Source organism: Equus przewalskii, chromosome X (assembly GCF_037783145.1).
Source record: "Equus przewalskii isolate Varuska chromosome X, EquPr2, whole genome shotgun sequence".
Classification (NCBI taxonomy): domain Eukaryota; kingdom Metazoa; phylum Chordata; class Mammalia; order Perissodactyla; family Equidae; genus Equus; species Equus przewalskii.
In genome coordinates, this window is record NC_091863.1 from 90,127,133 (window position 1) to 90,147,981 (window position 20,849).

At 36.6% G+C, this 20,849-nt stretch overlaps 1 protein-coding gene across 1 annotated transcript in view; it reads right to left on the reverse strand.

Annotated features, from left to right (window-relative positions):
- Positions 1–20,849, reverse strand: part of TRPC5 (transient receptor potential cation channel subfamily C member 5) — a 270,884-nt gene that overhangs the window by 150,434 nt on the left and 99,601 nt on the right. Inside the window, exon 2 of the mRNA XM_070603348.1 lies at positions 7,747–7,884. The gene's annotated coding sequence lies outside the window, so the exon portion shown is untranslated. The remainder of the gene's footprint in view (positions 1–7,746; positions 7,885–20,849) is intronic.

The following is a 20,849-nucleotide window of genomic DNA, read 5'->3' on the forward strand; positions in this document are numbered from 1 at the left end:
CACCTAGTAGGTTCTCAATAGATATGTATTGAATTACTATATGAAATAGTGGTGGGAGGACGGGGGAATGCTCTGTCACTAGAGCTCTGCTTTTGTTTGTATGTTTAACCTCCTCCCCTCCATGCAGACATGAGCTCAGGCAAGAGGTCCCTCCTTCACCTCAAGGAAAAAGTGTTAATTAGTCAAAGACTAGGTCAATATTGGAAATTTCATTTCTTTGGCCAGTGGCTGAACTAGATTTGAGCATTTGATGCAATTCTGAACAATGAGATAGGCTGGAGGGTTTCTGGGAAAGATTTCTTTGTTCTTAAAAAGAGACGTAAATAAAGAAATATTTCCCTTTTCGGCTCTGAATGCTGTCATTTCCATGTGACACCAAAGACTTTGGTAGCCATCTTGGGTCTATGGGGAGAGCCAACCTGAAAAATGCAGCCTACATGCTGAGGATGGCATAAATTGGGTCCTTTATGATGTCTTTGAGCCATTGAATTAACCAATCTCGGAGCTGCTCAACCTCTAGACTTCTAGTTGTGTGAGATGAAAACTCCCTTTCTGTTAACCCACTTTTAGGGATGCTTTTCTGTTACAAGAAGCTGAAGGCATCCTAAGTGACAGCATTTTCTGGAAAATTACCAAAATTAAACCGCAAATAAAGGAAAACCTGAATGGATTAAAAATCATAGAGGAAATTAAATAGTTTGAAATATCTACCAATTAAAAGTAATTCAGCTCAAGGGGTTTCACAGCTGTATATAGAGCTTTAAAAAATATAGATGGTTATCTTGATATTAAAAATATTTCAAATTATAGAAAAAGAAAGAGAACCAGCCCTGATGGCCTAGCAGTTAAAGTTCTGTGCGCTCTGCTTCAGTGGTCTGGGTTTGGTTCCCAGGTGTGGAACCACATCACTCGTCTGTCAGTAGCCATGCTGTGGTGGTGGCTCATGTAGAAGAACCAGAAGAATTCACAACTATACACAACTACGTACTGAAGCTTTGGGGGGAAAAAAGGAAGGAAAAAGAGGAAGATTGGCAATAAATGGTAGCTTAGGGCAAATCTTCCCCTGCAAAAAAAATATATTAAAAAAAAAGAAAAGGAGGGGCTGGCCCCGTGGCCGAGTGGTTAAGTTCGCGCGCTCCGCTGCAGGTGGCCCAGTGTTTCATTAGTTCGAATCCTGGGCACGGACATGGCACTGCTCATCGGACCACGCTGAGGCAGCATCCCACATGCCACAACTGGAAGAACCCACAACGAAGAGTGCACAACTATGTACCGGGGGGCTTTGGGGAGAAAAAGGAAAAAATAAAATCTTTAAAAAAAAAAAAGAAAAGGAAAGAAAAGAAAAGAAAAAAGAAAAAGAAAGAACACTCCCCAATTAATTCTACAGCCTTAGCATAATCTTAATGCCAAATCCTGATAAACATACCCCAAAATGAAAACTGCAAATTTCAACCATGAAAATAATTCCAAAAATTCTAAACAAAATATTAGCAAATTAAAATCAGTAGTGTATTTGAAGAATAACACATTATAGCTAAGTGGAATTTGTCCTAAGAATGCAAGCATGGTTTAATATGAGGAAATTTTCAATATAATTCAGTAATAAGTCAACAACTTGAAGGAAAGAAAACGTGATTCTGTCAATTGGTGAAAAAAATTGATATAACTTACCACCTATTTCTTTGAAAGAAATCTAAGTAAAATTAGAACAGAAGTAAACTACCTATACACAACAGGCTATTTACCTCAAATCAATAATAAATATCATAATAAATTGTAAAATACTGGACCCATTGCCATTAGAATCAAGAACAAGATAGGGATGCCAGAATCAGCACTATTATTCAATTTTAAGGTTCTGACTAATAAGAGAAGAACATGAAAATATTATAAATATTTAACAGAGGAGAAAAAATTACCATCATATGCAGATACTATAATTGTATAATAAAACACCCAAGAAACTTTACAAAAATCTTTTAGAAGTGACGAGAGACTTTGGTAAGGTGACAGAATGCAAGAAAAATATACAAATATCAATAGCTTTAAAAAAATTTTTAACAATAATCATCCATCATCACTCAGAACTTGAAATCTGGTGCATGAGAGTTACAGCATCTTAAGATATTCAGGAATAAACTTACCTAGAAAGGAACATGTGAAAGAAGTTATTGAAGGAGATAAAAGAAGACCAAAGATAATAGAGAAGCACACAATGTGACTGAATAGAAAGACTCAACCTAGCAAAAATATAATTTACTGCCAAATTAATATATAAATTACAAAAAGTATCATATTTGAGTTTTATATGGAGCTGGACAAAAAATTAAAATTTAAGTGAAAGGATAAATGTCTAAAAATTGCCACAAAAAATTTGATTAGGAGAAAAAGGACATTATATAGCATAGCAGAGTAGCGAAGTCCAAAAACCTTCTCTCCACTAATGCAATGAATAACCTAGCAAAAACCACCAGATTCAACTTTTTCTGAACTTGGCAATCTAATATAAACTTACAACAAGTGGAGTAATGCTTAATGAAGAAAGAAGGTACTAAATTTTGGTAAGAGAGTTTTGTGGCATTTTTACCGAACTGCCTGCCATCCCCGACTCCTTAGCTTGGAGATAGCCATGGGGACAGTGGCCCACATTCCTAGTATGGCTTGCTGGTACCAGTGGAGGTAGCAATATAGATTTTGTTCTGAAAGAATTGTGATTGCATGTTTTTTGTTTTTTTGAGGAAAATTAGCCCTGAGCTAACATCTGCTGCCAATCCTCCTCTTTTTTTGCTGAGGAAGACTGGCCCTGAGCTAACATCCGTGCTCATCTTCCTCTACTTTATGTGTGGAATGCCTGCCACAGCATGGCTTGACAAGTGGTGTGTAGGTCAGCACCTGGGATCCAAACTGGCAAACCCTGGGCCACCGAAGTAGAACATGTGAACTTAACTGCCACTGTGCCACCAGGCTGGCTCCATGATTATATGTTTTGATTGGTCAATACATATGTACTGAATTGCTGCATGAAAAAGATGGATCAGTTCAGCGAATTGCCTTTGTTTTATCCCCACTGGAATTTTCTCAGAGTTGGAGGAGACGTCCCAGTGTTTGCCAAATGCTGAACAGCAGATTTGAGCAGGTAGAAGAAAGAATCAATGAAACTGATGATATATCAATTGAAATTATCCAGTCTGAGGAGCAGAAAGTAAAAAAGAGTAGAAATGAATAACACTTCAGAGGTATGTGAGATACCATCAAGTGTACAAATAGATGCATAATGGGAGTCCCAGAAGGAGAGGAGAAAGAGGAAGTGGCAGAAAGCACATTTGAGGAAAGAATGGTCAAAAACTTCCCAAATTTGATGAAATATATGAATCTATATATCCAGGAAGATCAAAAAAACTCCAAGAAGCCTAAATTCAAAGAGATTCCACATCAAGACACATTATAATCCCACTGTCAAAAGACAAAGAGGAAATCTTGAAAGCAGTGAGAGAAGTGACTTGTCACATACAAGGGATCTTCTATAAAATTAACAGCCAATTTCTCTTCAGAAGCCATGGAAGTCAGAAGGCAGTGGGGTGATATATTTAAAGTGTCAAAAGGAAAAAAAACACCTCTCAACCAAAATTCTATATCCTGCGAAACTATTCTTCAAAAATGAAGGTGAAATTAAGATGTTCTCAGATAAACAAAAGCTGAAGGAGTTCATTGCCAGTAAACCTGCCCTACAAGAAATGCTAAAGGGATTCTTTCAGGCTAGATAGTAATTCAAAGCCATATGAATATATAAAGAACACTGGTAAAGATAACTACATAGCTAAATATAAAAGTCAATATTTATTGTACTTTTAGTTTGTAAGTCTTTTTTTCCTATATGATTTAAAAGATAAATGCATAGAACAAAAATTACAAATTTATGTTAATGGGCATATTATATATAAAGATGTAAGTTGTGACAATAACAGCATAAAGGCAGAAGGATGGAGCTGCATAGGAATAGAATTTTTTATACTATCGAAACTAAGTTATTATTAATTCAAATAACTTGCTATAACTTGAAGATGTTAATTGTAATCCCCAGAGTAACCACTAAGAAAATAACTACAAACATATGTAGAATAGGAAATGAGAAGTAAATCAAAATGATACACTACAAAAAATCAATTAAATGTAAAAGAAGGTAGCAATGAAGGAATTAACAAAAAATAATAAGACATGTAGAAAACAAATAGCAAAATGGCAGAGGTAAGTTAAGCAATTACAGTTTGAAGGATTTGGATGAGGACAACAGGAGATAATGATGTCCCTTTTGGATATGTTGGTGTTTGAGGGGTTTTTTTGGACATCAGGAAGGAGAGATCTAGTCAGCATGTGGAACTCAACATTGAGATCTGTTGGTATAGAATTGTAATTCATCAGCATACTCTTCAAAGTTCTCCCCTGGCTGCACATTAGAATCACCTGAGGAGCTTTTAAAAAATACCCGCACATTGACATTTAAAAATAGCTCTCTGGGTGAATGTAACATGCAGCCAAGATTGAGTACCATCACTGTAAGTGTTAACTAAAGCTGTTGGAAGTGGATGTGATCATCAGGGAGAGTATAAATAGACCAGGGGAATGGAGAGGAAATTTCTACTTAGAGTGGAGGAGGGGCTAGATCTCCACTATCCAGTACAGTAGCTGCTAGCCACATGTGCCTATTTAAATTTAAATGAATTTAAAAATTCAGCTCTGCGGTTGTACCAGTCACATTTCAAGCCCTTCATAACCACAGGTGACTCATGGCTACCATATTGGACAGCACAGATATAGAACATTTTCATCATTACAGAAAGTTCTATTGGATAGTGCTAGATGACCCAAATGACTCTTCTACCTCTATAATGTCTATAATACAGAAGACTCATCCAAATTTAGGGAGGAAATGTACGGTATCTATGTTAAAATGTGGGTACTTTCATTTGCATAATACAATTTTATGGCTATGGACATGTTATGTTTTTATTTTTGTAAGCTCTTCAACTCTTTATTCACTTTTATTTGATGTCCAGGGGAGTTATGTAGAACCGCTGGAGGCTGGATTAAATCAATGCTTTTCATCTTCACTAGAATGAAGACATGAGCGAAAAATATATATTTGTCTGCTTCAAGTCACTCAGCTGCATGAGGGTGTTTAAATCTGTTGCTCAACACTCATTATCACTTTGTCTGCATGATGTTCCTTGAAGTAGTCAAGGGAAAGGCAGAATTGGATGACACTGATTACAGCAAATAATAGGCAGTGTAATTGATTAAAAGTCTTGCATCTGATTATTTGTCTTAGGGCTGGCTTTCATCCCAGATCCCACAGGCCATGAGAAATGAGTGTCTGTCCCCTTTCTGTTTCCCCTTCACTTTGGAATCTAAAGTGGAAATGCTCACATAGGAGCTTATTGGCCAAACCCTCGTTAAATGGAGCAGAGGGACTTCTTTAAAAGTTTTTTTATGCTAACAATTAGGGAATCTGTGTGAAGGGTACACAGGACTGTTGTACTGTTCCTACAACTTTTCTATGTGTCTGAAATTATTTTAAAATAAAAATTACAAAATTTTTACTTAAATCAGCAAATCATGAATAATCATTTAAAAAAATCACACAATGTAGTTTGAAATAAATAATTCCATTCTTGTTTTTCCCCATGAATTTTTAAACGTGTTCATCCTGGATTGACATTTTTTTATCCAGTTTTCTTAATATTTTGCAAGAATTTCCCACACATCATTACCCATTATAACAGTCTTTGACTCTTCTGCCCTTCCCACCACCCATTTCCCTTGTGAGGAAGTGGCTCTGCTGGCTGAGATTAAGACAGTATGTTTTACACCATCATATGGTAAAATATCATGCTAAATGGCTACATAATATTTCATTGGGTCAGATCAGGTATACTGTAATGTACTTAACTAGTTTCCAGTCTGGGGATATGTATGATTTCTTCCATTTATCTTGACTGTTATAAATAAAGCTGTGATAGATATTTTTGTATATATTTGTATTTGTATATATTTGTGTATATATATATATTTGTATATAAAGATTTTTCTATATATTCAAAGTTATTTGCTTAGTATAGCTTCCCAGAACTCAAATTACTGGGTGAAAACCAAGCAGCATTATTAAATATACATACTGCTGAACTTCCTTCTAAACTGTTTTATTAATTTACCAGAAGTGGCTTTCTAAAGGGGAAAAATATCAGTAAGTCCAGGAAACAGAAATGGAGCTCAGTTTTCTCATGTATAATGTATAATTGATGATCCAAAGTCCCTTCCCTCTCATATATTTCGAAGAATCTCTGGTTCTGTAACAAATTGGTCACATGTCACGAATAAAGTACATTTAGGATGTTACAACAGATGTTACTTTCATCTTGGGAGGAAGAAAGATTGGGGAAACCTTCAAATAATGGCCTGGCGCTCTCCACAGTAACAGACATCAGGGGCTATATGAACATTTGTCCATTCCTCTGTTTCGGAGAAGGATTTTTATTAAATGGGTCCCAACTTTTACTTGCTAGTTTTTTTCTCTTTCTAAAGAAGTGAGGAGATCAGTACCTTGAGAATAGTGGGCACTAATTAAAATTGTAAGACCAAGATTAGCTAAAGTTATTGGGAGGTGTTTAGGAAAGATAGGTGGAAGAGGTAGAACCTGAGCTGGATCTTAAAAGCTAGGTACGATTTAGATAGGTAGATGTGGAAGTTGGGAGAACACTTCTCTTATATGTGGGGTGGGGATGGAAGCCAACGATGGGAATTGGCACTGCCTTGAGTGTGGCAGTGTTTGAGAAGAGAAGGAAGTATGTAGGGGTAGGTAAGATGGGCCTGTTTTTTGGAGAATATTGAGCATCTGGTTGAGAAGCTAGGACTTGATCACATAGGCATCTGGGTATCACTCTGGCTTCTTAAACAGGATGTAATCAAGAAAGTTATATATTATAAGGTGACTCCTATGGCTGTGCAAATTGTAAATTAGAGTAGGAGGCAACGGGACTTTTGCCATAAGATAACGAAGTCCCATCTAGAATGCTGGTAGTCAGAATGGAGAAGAAGAGAAGAATTTTAAAGTTATTTCAAAGGAAGAAAAAACAGGGCTTGGTAATAGACTCTAGGGAATGACATATAGAGAGAACCTCAGTATGATATCCAAGTTTAAGCATGCATGACTAGAAGAGTGATCTTGCTGCTATCCATGTGATTGAGAAAGGCTCTTCACTAGGCTGGATACTAGGACACTGATATTTTCAGGGTAAACTGAGTTTCTGTCAAACAGATTCTATTTCTTCATGACTTCCATTTTACATCAAAGATGCTTATTTTGCCTTCTTTTTGGTCTTCATTTGGCAGTGGCTCTTAGCATTTTAACTTTGTTTCTCTGCCCCAGAGGGTTCTGCCAAGTAATGATCTTAAATGCTTAAATGCACTCAAGAAGTTCTGCTGAGTATTCTCTTATAATGCAATCTCCTTCAGTGTGACTTTTTGTGACTTTCTCATTTTGCATATTGGGATCTCTAAAACCAGGTCACCCTTGTTGTTACTGAGAGGGTTTTACTTTTGTATAGGATATATTTCCTGCAAAGATGGTTAGCTCTCCACCTTCCTGCCTGCCCCGACATTCAAGATTAGAACTTGAAATATTACAATAGTACAGTTTCAAAAAAAGTTAAAAATTTGGCAGGGGACTTACCTGGAAATAATGGTACATACCTCTATGTGTAAATGGTGCAGTTTAAAGAATAGTGTCCTGGGAACAGGAGGCCTGGATTCTAGTCTCAGCTCTTCCACTAATTTGAAGTATGAACTCAAGCAAGTCACATTACCTCTTCTGAATGTCTGTTTCCTTTTCTGTGAAATGACAGGGATAGAAAAGGTGATTGCTAAGATCAATGTCAGCCCTAAAATCAACTATTTATTAAAACAGTAAATGTTTTCACAGTATTAGCAACATTTATGATACTTAGAGACCACTGGGTTAGATACAGCACCAAGTGTGGGACACATTTATCAGTTAGCCGTGTGTTTACTCCCTAAAGACAGGCAAACTGGATGATTCAGGCTAAAAGAAATGAAGTTTGAGACTCAGTTACTAGTTTGGGCTGTTTTTACAGATGAAACAAACTAGATAATATAGAGTGAATCATGTTTCCCTTTGACACTGGGGTCAGTCCAACGTTATATGCCTGTACTCCTAAGGTAGAATAGAACAGGACTCAAAGATGGGGTTGCACTGATTTTCTGAGGTCTGGGCCTACAGCCTCCTGAGTGTTGATTCCCAGAAATAGCAGTCATACTGCTCAGAGCTATCTTAATGAATCCTAGTGATTTCCATTATAAGGGGAACTAGCCCAAGATCTTTCCTCTAATAGAGACTCCAAGGAATATGTTCTCAGAAGAGAGGGTTTTTCTCCATTGTGCCCCTTCCAAGAATTAAGACTATTGCCAGAGATCTCTATTGTCTATTGATGATCCCCTACGGCTCTGTCACCCACAAGTTAACTTTAGTGCTTCTCAAGTCTGGATAGCAGACCACCTGGAAGTCAGGATGCTATCTGTGGACCTTATAAGATATTGCTATAAATTTAATCCAACTTCTTTAAGCATTTGCATCCATTACCTCAATATGGACTGAGCACCATGTAAATAGAGGGGCATACTAACATATACAAAAGCTCTGCTCAGCATATCTTTCATCTGCTTCAACTCAAGCCCTGTTCCCTCATGCTGTCTATCCTCCCAGCTACCTGTCCTATCCAAACCTTGCTCTCTGGATTAAATGCTGCTGTGAATTGTGTTCTTCTTGGCTGCACAATTTGGCTTCTTTTCAGAATTTTCTGCCTCCAAGACTGCCTCAGGTTACAATTGCCCTGTTTTGCGTCTCCGGCCCTTCGTGCCACCACTTTCCCTTGTGGGGAAGTGGCTCTTAGAGGTGAGACTGAGACAGTATGTTTCATGCCATCAGAGGACTACAAGGAAATTTTCCTAGTAGTTTAAGTGCAGGCACAGGTATGTGACCGTGAAAGAATAAAAGCAAACCATCAATGACACCTGATATGCTTTTCCTAGGTGTCCTTTTTCTACAGGTTCATTTGTTTTGCTGCCTGCTGGCAGTCACTAAAGGATTTAAGAGAAATTTGTGACTGAAAAACCTGAAATGGAAAAAATTTTCCCCATGAACTACTATTGTTTCTGCAAACCAAGGAATGACTGCCACAGATGGATTTTTGTGACAGAACTCCTCGGTGCAAACTGAAGAACATCAGTGATTTGTGGAACCATAATTTGATGAGTTCCAGTTGACTAGAACCTTTTATTAGTGTTATTTATATAATTAGTCATACTGTACTACTTCTTATAGTAAGCAGTTCAGTAAGTTATGTTTTCAACTTACTGTGCAGTATGGGACTTTTATTTATCCTCAAGTTTCCTTGAAAACTAGTATCTTGGGATTTTGTACCTCCCATTAACAAAGTTCCTCTTGGCCGTTGTCTCTCTCAGATGAAATGTGTCTCAGGAGTCAGAAAGCTTTTATGATCTCTCTATAGTTTAAAGATCCCTGATATTTATCTAGAGCTTTATGACTACACAGTTCTTTCACATACATTGTCTCATTCAATTCTTTCACTTACCTTCGCCAACCTCACAGAGTTATCATTTACCTTTTTACATAGATGAATGTTTAAAAAAATTCTGAAGGAGGTAGCATTCACATTCCAACAGCTGTGCAGATGGGGGCAAGCCAGTTCCACCTGTTTCTTGCGTGATATATCTAAATTAATAGACTCCACTCATGGTAGGCATTGAGAGGTTGCCCTGGGTTTGGGATTAGGAGGAAGTGAGGCGGCTTTATCAGGTGACTTGGCCGTGATACTTTTTTTTATTGAGGGGAGGAGTCAGTAGTGTTCTGCCCCTTGAAACTCTGTATCTATTGGGAATTTGCACTACCTGCTTGGTGGATGGGCCTAATACCTTTGCACAGAAATTGCTGATTTATGGTTAGAGCAGTTTGATCTGGCTCTTTGCACTCTTCTTCTTCAAAGGTGTTAAAAAGGTTGCATACATTCTACATATTTATTAATGGGTTATTATACATCACCCATTTATATATATATATATATATTTTTTTTTTTTTTTTGAGGAAGATTAGCCCTGAGCTAACTACTGTCAGTCCTCCTCTTTTTTGCTGAGGAAGCCTGGCCCTGAGCTAACATCAGTGCCCATCTTCCTCTACTTTGTATGTGGGATGCCTACCTCAGCATGGCGTGCCAAGTGGTGCCATGTCTGCACCCTGGATCTGAACTGACAAACCCTGGGCCGCCGAGAATCAGAGCGTGCGAACTTAACTGCTGTGCCACTGGGCCGGCCCCTATATATATATATATATATATATTTTTAAATATTGGCACCTGAGCTAACATTTGTTGACAATGTTCTTCTTTTTTTTTTTCCTTTTTCCCCAACTTACCCCAGTACATAGTTGTATATTCTAATTGTGAGGACCTCTGCCTGTGGTATGTGTTACGCCGCCTCACCGTGGCCTGATGAGTGGTACCATGTCCGTGCCCAGGATCCAAACTGGTGAAACCCTGGGCCGCCAAAGTGGAGCACATGAACTTAATCACTCGGCTATGGGGCCGGCCCCTATAATTTTGTTTTTTAATAGTGAGAAAAAATATTATTTTGAACTCAAGTCAAAAATGGCAGTTTCAGCACAAATCCAGGTTTCTATAGCAAATTCTTCTTCCTCATTTTTCTCTGGTTTCTCATTATAGTATTCCTTTTCTCTATTTACATGAACTGCTGAACGTTTTTGCATGGCTACTGTTGTAAGGGTGTTTTATTTTATTTTGTAAGGGTGTTGTAAACCTTTGAAGTTTGTGGATGATCTTGTTGTATTTTGCTTCTTTCAATTTTTTCCCAATATAAGAATGTTGTGGAAGGGATGGGCAAGACAGAACAGTCAGCAGCTCATATGGCATTCCCTGCTAGTGGGTAGTCAGGCCAAGATAGAAGGCACCAGTTACTTTTTTAGTATTTAAAACCCAGTCCCACATGTGGATATGCTGGAGCTGACCTTCTAAAAGACTATGAAAAGGGCAGTTTTGGGGTGTATTCCTACTTTCCTTGTTTAATTTCCCTCCCACATCTAGCCACACTGCTTGCGCCAATCAGAGAGCCTATGGGCCAATGACAGAGGACCTTTTTCTCACTTAGCTGCCTGATATCCATAAAGGTGTTAGCAGATTAAAAGGCTTAAAGTATTACCACTCACAGGAAATACCTTACCATTTTAAAAGGGGATTCTTAGAAATGAAAAAGACTTCAAGATTCATGGTAATGAATTTTTAATGGTAGAATTTTGAGGATAGCTATTTTTGTTCTGGAGAAAAAGAAGGTGGCCAAATACTTGCTTTATGTATTTGTTACAGTGGCCTAACATCCTTGGTAAGCAGGGAGCATACACGCATGTCCCGAGGTAGATGAATTCTGCTCCTTGCATGCCAATTTATAGTGATGCTTCCACAGAGATTCTAATCTCCAGAAATAGAGCCAGTAGACTGCTGCAGATGGCTCATACTATCTCACAAGAGCTGATTGTTGAACTTTTAGGAGTTTTGTAAGCTGGTTTCTAAACATACTTATCATTAGAAATTAAACTAAATCAACTTACAATTAAATAAATTATGTTCAAAACAAAGTAATACTTAAAACTCACCACTTTGCAATTATTTTACTGTAATCTATCCTCTTCAGGTTATTTACATCTATTGTATCTCTACAGTGGAAATATTACATATATTAGTAGCTTAAAATTGTCCATAGTGGCAGTATTTACACCACACAAATTGGCAAAATTCTGGAAGTCAGGGCTGAATTTATTGTTTTATTGATGATCCAAACTAAATAAATGATAGCCAATTATACTTCAAAAAACTGGAAAAAATAACGGGGAAAATGTTAATAATACAGATTAAACTTAAAAATATGTCATGTAGAGATTTCTGCTTCTGACCAAAATGGAATAATAGGGACTGAATTTTACCTCCCACTTGGAACAACCAAAAGATGAAACAAAACATATGACACAATGGTTTTTAGGACACTATACATAAGCCAATGAAGGACAGTTGTCCCTGAGAGATGGGAAACAAGTAAGGAGAATTCTATGATTGTCCAAGCTTACTGCCTTGAGAGAGTTTCCAGGCCATGGTACAGGGAGAGGGAACTGAAGAGGAGACTGGTGAACTCCCTGTAATGAGGAGCTAGAGCTAAGAGCCAAGGGAAACCAAGGTAGCTAGTGATCACAGGATATAGTATTGGATAAGAAAGGGAGTTTCATGGAGCGAGAACTCCATATATCTGCTTAGGGTCCCTCATAGGTATTAAGGAGAATACTGATCAGTACATGTATATGAGAAGACAGTACAAAGCTGGAGAAAGAACCACTTGAGGGATTAGATGTAAAATTACCTGGTGCTCATACAGAAAGGGGAATTAGATCTTATTGCCACTAGCCAGACTGGAAACCTTCATACATTATAGGGCACTAGGGAGAAAGGTCTTACCTAGGTTGTTGGAAATAACTAGCCCTAGACTAAACAGATCTCTGGTTCCCTATAAAAAAATTTTAAAAGGAAGACTGGAAAGGATTGTTCTGTTTCCAGGTATCCTACCTATGTCCCTAACAAAGCTGAAGAATATTTATAGGAATATGAAAATACCCAGCATGGGAGAAGCACTTCTGGCATGGTGGCTTAAGGACTTCTGAAAATATGATCCTCCGTAAAATCAATGAGAACACTGGGAAAAAAATTATTAAAAGTGGCATTTTCAGAACTCTGGAAATTAATCAGAGGCATGCAACAATTTGAGAATCATTTATTCCAGAAAAACAGCTAAATCTCAGTAGAAACAGAATGCATTTCACTTGCTCTAGTCCCATTGCATACTCGAAAGATTTATGGTAGCCTTGAAAACCTATCTGCAATGTCAGAACCACAGTAACCGAAAAAAATCAGCAGTTTAGTTGCCATTTCAGATGACAGAATGGGTTGGATGTCCATAAAGGCCCATCCTCTGAGAATTATCACTATTTGACCTGTCTGGTAAATCTCTGGAAAAGCTCCATTCTCAGGGTTTGTCTTTATTTGACCTTGCTTCAGAGCTTTCTCAATGAAGAAAACCCTCTCCCCAGGCTGTCCAAAAAAATTATCTACAATTGTTTAATACTATAGTTCCCTGAGGCAGTTAGGGCAAACAAGAGTCTGGCCAAAAACTTATAAGGAAAATATGGGGAATGAGCTGTTGATAAAGGGCTTTGAAGAGCTCTCAAATTTTCCTTGGACTCTAAAATGTGTTACACATATGCAGTGCTGTGTGTATGTGAAGAAAAGATCTGAGAAGGGCCTAATCTCTCATATAGGACTGACCTTGTGTCTCTGCACAATCAAGAAGTTAAGGTTAAGGCATAATTGTTAACTGCCTGCCAGGGCATTGAAGGCTTGCCCCAACACAGAGCCCCTTGGCAAAAGCTGAGAGAATTAGTAGTTCAGGGCATTTAAGGAAATCTCTGTCCAATCATTAACTGACCACTAAGCTAACTGAGCAGAGACTTCAGTGGCTACACACAACACAGAATAGAGACTTTACAGAATTAGTCCAGGAAATTCACTAAATAAGCAAACAACAGCAACAAAAGACAACAGTAAACAACAACAGCAACAAACACTGGATAGGGGAGTAATATGACTTCCACAGCTGCAACACTATATTATTTGAAATGTCCAGTTTTCAACAAAAATTTCTGGACACATAAAGGAATAGCACAGTATGGCCTATATACAGAAAAAAAACCAGTCAATAGAAAATGAACATAGTTAGAATTAACGTAGTTAAAATGTCCATACTTCGTAAAGCAATCTATAGATTCAATGCAATCCCTATCAAAGTTCCAAGAACATTTTTCGCAGAAATAGAACAAAGAATCCTAAAGTTTATATGGAGCAACAAAAGACCCCAAATAGCCAAAGGAATCCTGAGAAAACAGAACAAAGGGGGAGGCATCACACTTCCTGATTTCAAAATATACTACAAAGCTATAGTAACCAAAACAGCATGGTACTGGCACAAAAACAGACATACAGATCAATGGAACAGAATTGAGAGCCCATAAATAAACCCACATATCTATGGACAGCTAATTTTTGACAAGGGAACCAAGAACATAAAGTGGAGAAAGGAGAGTCTCTTCAATAAATGGTGTTGGGAAAATTGGACAGCCACATGCAAAAGAATGAAAGTAGACCATTATCTTACACCATGCACAAAAATCAACTCAAAATGGATTAAAGACTTGAATGTAAGACCCGAAACCATGAAACTTCTAGAAGAAAACACAGGCACAATGCTCTTCAATATCAGTCTTAGCAGCAGTTTTGCAAATACCATGTCTGCCCAGGCAGGGGCAACAACAGAAAAAATGAATAAATCAGACTACATCAAACTAAAACTCTTCTGCAGAGCAAAGGAAACCATCAACAAAACGAAAAGACAACCTAGCAATTGGGAGAAGATATTTGAAAACCATATATCAGATAAGGGGTTAATATCCAAAATATACAAAGAACTCATACATCTCAACATCAAAAAAACTAACAACCCAATTAAAAAATGGGCAAAAGATCTGAACAGAGATTTATCCAAAGAAGATATACAGATGGCCAACAGGCATATGAAGAGATGTTCAACATCATTAACCATCAGGGAAATACAAATCAAAATTACAATGAGATATCACCTCACTCCCATCAAAATGGCTATAATTAATAAGACAGGAAACAATAAGTGTTGGAGAGGCTATGGAGAGAAGGGAACCCTCATACACTGTTGGTGGGAGTGCAAATTGGTGCAGCCACTATGTAAAACAGTATGGAGTTTCCTCAGAAAATTAAGAATAGATCTACCATATGATCCAGCTATTCCACTGCTGGGTATTTATCCAAAGAACTTGAGAACACAAATACATAAAGATACATTCACCCCTATGTTCATCACAGCATTAGTAACCATAACCAAGACTGGGAAGCAACCTAGGTGCCCATGAAGGGACGAATGGATAAAGAAGATGTGGTATACAATAGAATACTACTCAGCCATAAGAAATGATGAAATCCAGACGTTTGTGACAACATGGATGGACATTGAGGTTATTATGCTAAGTGAAATAAGTCAGAGGGAGAATGTCAAATACTGTACAATTTCACTCATAAGTAGAAGATAAAAACAACAGCAAACACATAACAACAGAGGTTGGATTGGTGGTTACCAGAGGAGAAGTGGGGAGAGAGGAGGGTACAAGTGGTGTTTAGCCACATGTGTGTGGTGATGGATTATAATTAGTCTTTGGGTGGTGAACATGATGTAATCTACACAGAATTTGAAATATATTATCATGTACATGTGAAAGTTATATAATGTTATCCAATGTTACTGCAATAAAAATAAATTAGGAAAAAAAAGTAAATGTCCCAAAGGAGGCCCAAGAACTGGACTCCTAGAGGAAGACTTTAAGTCAGCTATTATAAATATATTAAATGAACTGAAAAAAAAGTCTAAAGAATTAAAAGAAAGTATGAGAATACTGTCTTACTGAACAATCAACATCAATAAAGAGATAGGAATTACAAAAACACCATAAAGTTTGAAATTGAAAAGTACAATAACTGAAATGAAAAGTCCACTAGAGGAGCTTAACAGCAGATTTTGAGCTGACCAAAAAAGAATCAGTGTATGTGAAGATAGGTCAGTTGAAATTATTTAGCATGGGGAACATAAAGAAAATAAGAATGTGGAAAAGTGAACAGAGCCTCAGAGACTTGTAGGACACCATCAAGTGCACCAACATACACATAATAGTAGTCTCAGTACTAGAGAAGAGAGAGAAAGGGGCAGATGGAATATTTAAAAATAACGACCAAAACTTTCTCAAATTTTATGGGAAAACATTTATCTACACATCCAAGAAACTCAGCAAAATTCATGTAGATTAACCTCAAAGAGATCTACACTTAGACACACTATAATCAAAATGTCAAAAGACAAAGAGAGAATCTTGAAAGCTGCAAGAAAGAAGTGACCTATTACATAATGTTTCTTCAACAAGATTAATGACTGACTTTTCATCAGAAACAGTTGAGGCCAGAAGGTAATGGGAGACATAGTCAAGGTGCAGAAAGAAAAAGACTGTCAATAGAGAATTTTATATCCAGTAAAACTATCCTTCAAAAGTGAAGGAGATATGAAGACTTTCCCAGATAAACGGAGACTGATGACTGATTAGACCTGATTAGACTAGAAACAACAAAGGGATTCCTTCAGGAAGAAATAAAAGGATACTATACAGTAACTTGAATGTATATGAAAGAATAAAGAATATAATTAAAAGAACTACAGAGGTAAATTAAAAGACAGTATAAATCTATGTTAGTTGTAACATTTTTGTTCTCCTTTTTGATTTAAAACAAAAGTTCATAAGTCAATTATTATAAAAGTATGTTGATGGGCTGATAATGTATGATATATGTAATTTGCATGATAATAGCTGAAAGGAGAGTGGAGGGAACAGAGGTATATTGGAAGAAAGTTTGTATTACTATTGAAATTAAGTTGGTATTAATCCATATTAATTTTTTAAAATTAAGATGTAAACGCCTTAGAGCAGCCACCAATAAAATAACTCAAAATATAGTAAATGAAACAGAAGAGAATTAAAGTAGTACACTAGAAAATATCAATTCAACACAAAAAGGGCATTAATGGAGGAATAGAGGAACAAAAAAGATATGATACATAGAAAACAAATGGAAGACTGACAGACAATAAACTCTACTTTATTAGTAATGACATTAAATGTAAATGCATTAAACATTTCAAATAAAAGGCAGTAATTGGCAGAATGGAAGAAAAACATATCCAACTATATGCGTGTGTATAAGAGACACACATTAGATTCAAAGACACAAATAGGTTGAAAGTAAAAGGGTCAAAAAAGATATACCACTGCAAATAATTACATAAAGGGAGCTGGCTATACTAATATTACATAAAAATGGCTTTAAAACAAAACACATTTCTAAAGAGAAAGAAGTAGTTTTATAATGAAAGGGTCATGAAGATACAGCAATTATAAACATATATGTGTCTAATAAGAGAGTACCAAAAGACATGAAGCAACAACTGACAGAGGTGAAGACAGAAATAGAAAATTGTTGTCAACAATAATAGAGTTATTAATATTATACCCCACTTTCGATAGTGGATAGAAGAAGGAGAAAGAAGATTAACAGGGAAATAGAACATTTGAATAAGACTAAAAACAAACTAGACCTAACAGTCATCTATAGTATACCCCACACAACAACAGCAGAATGCACACTCTTCTCAAGTGCATATGGAGCATTCTCTGGGACAGATCATATACCTGGCCATAAAATAAGACTCAGTAGATTTAAAAGGATTGAAATAATAAAAACTATGTTCTCTAAGCACAATGGAATTATATTAGAAATCAATAGAAATGGAAATTTAGGAAATTCACAAATATGTTAATATTAACACATTTCTAAGTAAGCTATTGGTCAAAGAATAAATCATAAAAGAAATAAGAAAATACCTTGAGATGAATGAAAATGAAAATACAGCATACCAAAATATATGAGATTCAGCTAATGTAATAACTCAAAGGAAATTTATAGATATAAGCCACTACATTATAAAAGAAGAAAGATCTCAAATAAATAACCTAAAATTCCACCTTAAGAAAATAGAAAAAATAAGAGGAAACTAAACACGAAGGAAGCAGAAGGAGGAGAATAATAAAGATTAGAGGAGATACAAATAGACAATAGAAAAACCATGGAGAAAACAAACAAAACCAAAAGTTGATTCTGTGAAAAGATTAACAAAACTGACAAAATTTTCACTACATTGAGCAAGAAAAATATTGAGAAGGCTCAAATTCCTAAAATCAGAAAAGAAAGAGGTGACGTAACTACCAACTTACAGAAATACAAAGGATTATAAAGGAATACTGTGGACAATTGTATGCACTGATGGTCAATTTTTTTTTAATTTAATTTTTTTTTTTTTTTTGCTGAGGAAGATTCGCCCTGAGCTAACATCTGTGCCAATCTTCCTCTATTTTGTATGTGGGTTGCCACCACAGCAACCTGGGCCACTGAAGTAGAGTGCACCAAACTTAACCTCTAGGCCATGGGGCTGGCCCCACATGTGATGGTCACTTTTATGTGTCAACTTGACTAGGCCACAAGGTGCCCAGACATTTGGTTAAACATTATTTCTGGGTGTGTCTCTGAGGGTGCTTCTGGATGAGAGTAACATTTTAATTGGTATACTGAGTAAAGCAGATTGCCCTCCCCAAGGTTGGTGGGCCTCATCCAATCTGTTGAAGGCCTGAATAGACTAAAAGGATGAATATAACAAAATTCTCTCTCTCTGCTTGTCTTCAAGCTGAGAAATAAGTCTTCTTCTGTCTTTGAATTCAGACTTGGACTGGAGCTTACACCAGCAGCTCCCCTGGTTCTCAGACTTGGACTTGGACTAGAACTTACACCATTGGCTTTCCTGTTTCTCAGGAACTTGGACTTGAACTAGAACTATGCCATCAACTCTCCTGGGTCTGAAATTGTCAGTCTCCATAATTACATGAGCTAATTCCTTGTGTGTGTGTGTGTATGTGCGTGTGTGTGATATGTGTGCGTATACATACATTGTGTGTGGAACATTGGTTCTGTTTCTCTGGAGAACCCTGACTAATGCATATGCCAACAAATTAAATAACCTACATGAAATAGACACATCTCTAGAAAGACAAAGTACCAAAACCTGCCCAAGAAGAAATAAAAAGTCTAAATAGACCTATAAGAAGTAGAGATTGAATTAGTAATTTAAAAACTTCTCACAAAGAAAAACTCAGGCTCTGGTGGCTTCACTATGAATTTTACCAAACATATTAAGAATAATTAACTCCAATCCTTTACAAAAATAGAAGAGGTGGGAACAATTCCCACCTCACTTTATGAGGCCAATATTACCCTGATACCAACACCAGACAAAGACATCACAAGAAAGGACACTACATACCAATATCCCTTAGGAAGACATGCAAAACACCTTAACAAAATACTAAGAAAGTGAATCCAGCAACATATAAAAACGATCATATACCATGACCAATTGGGATTTATCCTAGGAATATAAGGATAGTTTAACATATAAAAATCAATACATGTAATACTCTATATTAATAGAGTAAGGGTCAAAAGCCACATGCAAATCTCACTATATGCAGAAAAAGCATTTAACAAAACCCAACACACTGTTATGATAAAAACACTCAACAAACTAGGACTAGAATGAAACTTACTCATCCTGACGTTAGGCATCTACAAAAACAAACCAACTAACCATGGCTAACATCACATTTAATGGTGAAAGACTGAATGCTTTCCCGCTAAGGTCAGGAACAAGACAAGATGGTCCATTTTTGCCACTTGTATTCAACATTGCACTGTAGCTTCTAGCCAGAGGAATTAATTAAGCAAGAAAAAGAAAAAAAGGGCATCTAGATTGCAAAGGAAACAGTAAAGCTATATTTGTAGATGACATGCTCTTGTATTAAAAACATCATAAGGAAGGGCCAGCCTCATGGCCTAGTGGTTAAGTTTGGTGTGCTCTGCTTCAGTTCAGTTTCTGGGCATGAACCTACACCACTCTTCACTGGCCATGCTGTGGTGGCAACCCACATACAAAATAGAAGAGGACTGGCACAGATATTAGCTCAGGACAAGTCTTCCTCAAGGAAAAAGAGGAAGATTGGCAACAGATGTTAGCTCAGCGCCAATCTTCCTCAGCAAAAAAAGAAAAAAAAATCCCATAAGGAATCCACACACATAAACATGATTAGAACTAATAAACAAAATCAAATTTGCAAGATATAAGATCAATATATGAAATCAACTGTATTTACATACATTAACAGTGAACATTCTGAAAATGAAATTAAGAAAACAATTTCATTTACAATAGCATCAAAAAGAATAAAATACTTAGGAATAAATTTGAGAAAACTTCAAGAAGTGTACCCTATGAAAAGTCGCTGAAAAAATTAAATATCTAAATAAAAGGAGATACATCCCATGTTCATAGATCAGAAAACTTAATATTTTTAAGATGCCAATGCTCCCTCAATTGATCTACAGATTCAGTGCAATGCCATTCAAATCCCAGTTGCCTTTTTGTAGAAACTGACAAATTTATCCTAAAACTCATGTGGAATTGCAAGGGACCCAGAATACCCAAAAAAATCTTGAAAAATAAGAACAAAGTTTGAGGACTTACTCTTCTCTATTTGAAAACCTACTACAAGGAAACAATAATCAAAACAGTGTAGTACTGGCAAAAAGATGGACATATAAATCAATGGAATAGAATAGAGATTCTATAAATAAAACCATGTGTTTATGGTAAATTGATTTTTGACAAGGATGTCAGTAACATTCAATGTGTATAGAATAGTCTTTTGAATAAATGGTTCTGGGCCAACTGGATAGCCATATGCAAAATTTAAAAAATTAACTCAAAATGAATCAAAGACCTAAATGTAAGAGCCAAAACCATAAAACTCTTAAAATAAAAAATAGGTGTAGCGGCCGGCCTGGTGGTGCAGTGGTTAAGTGCGCATGTTCCACTTCAGCGGCCTGGGGTTCGCTGGTTCAGATCCCCGGTGCAGACAT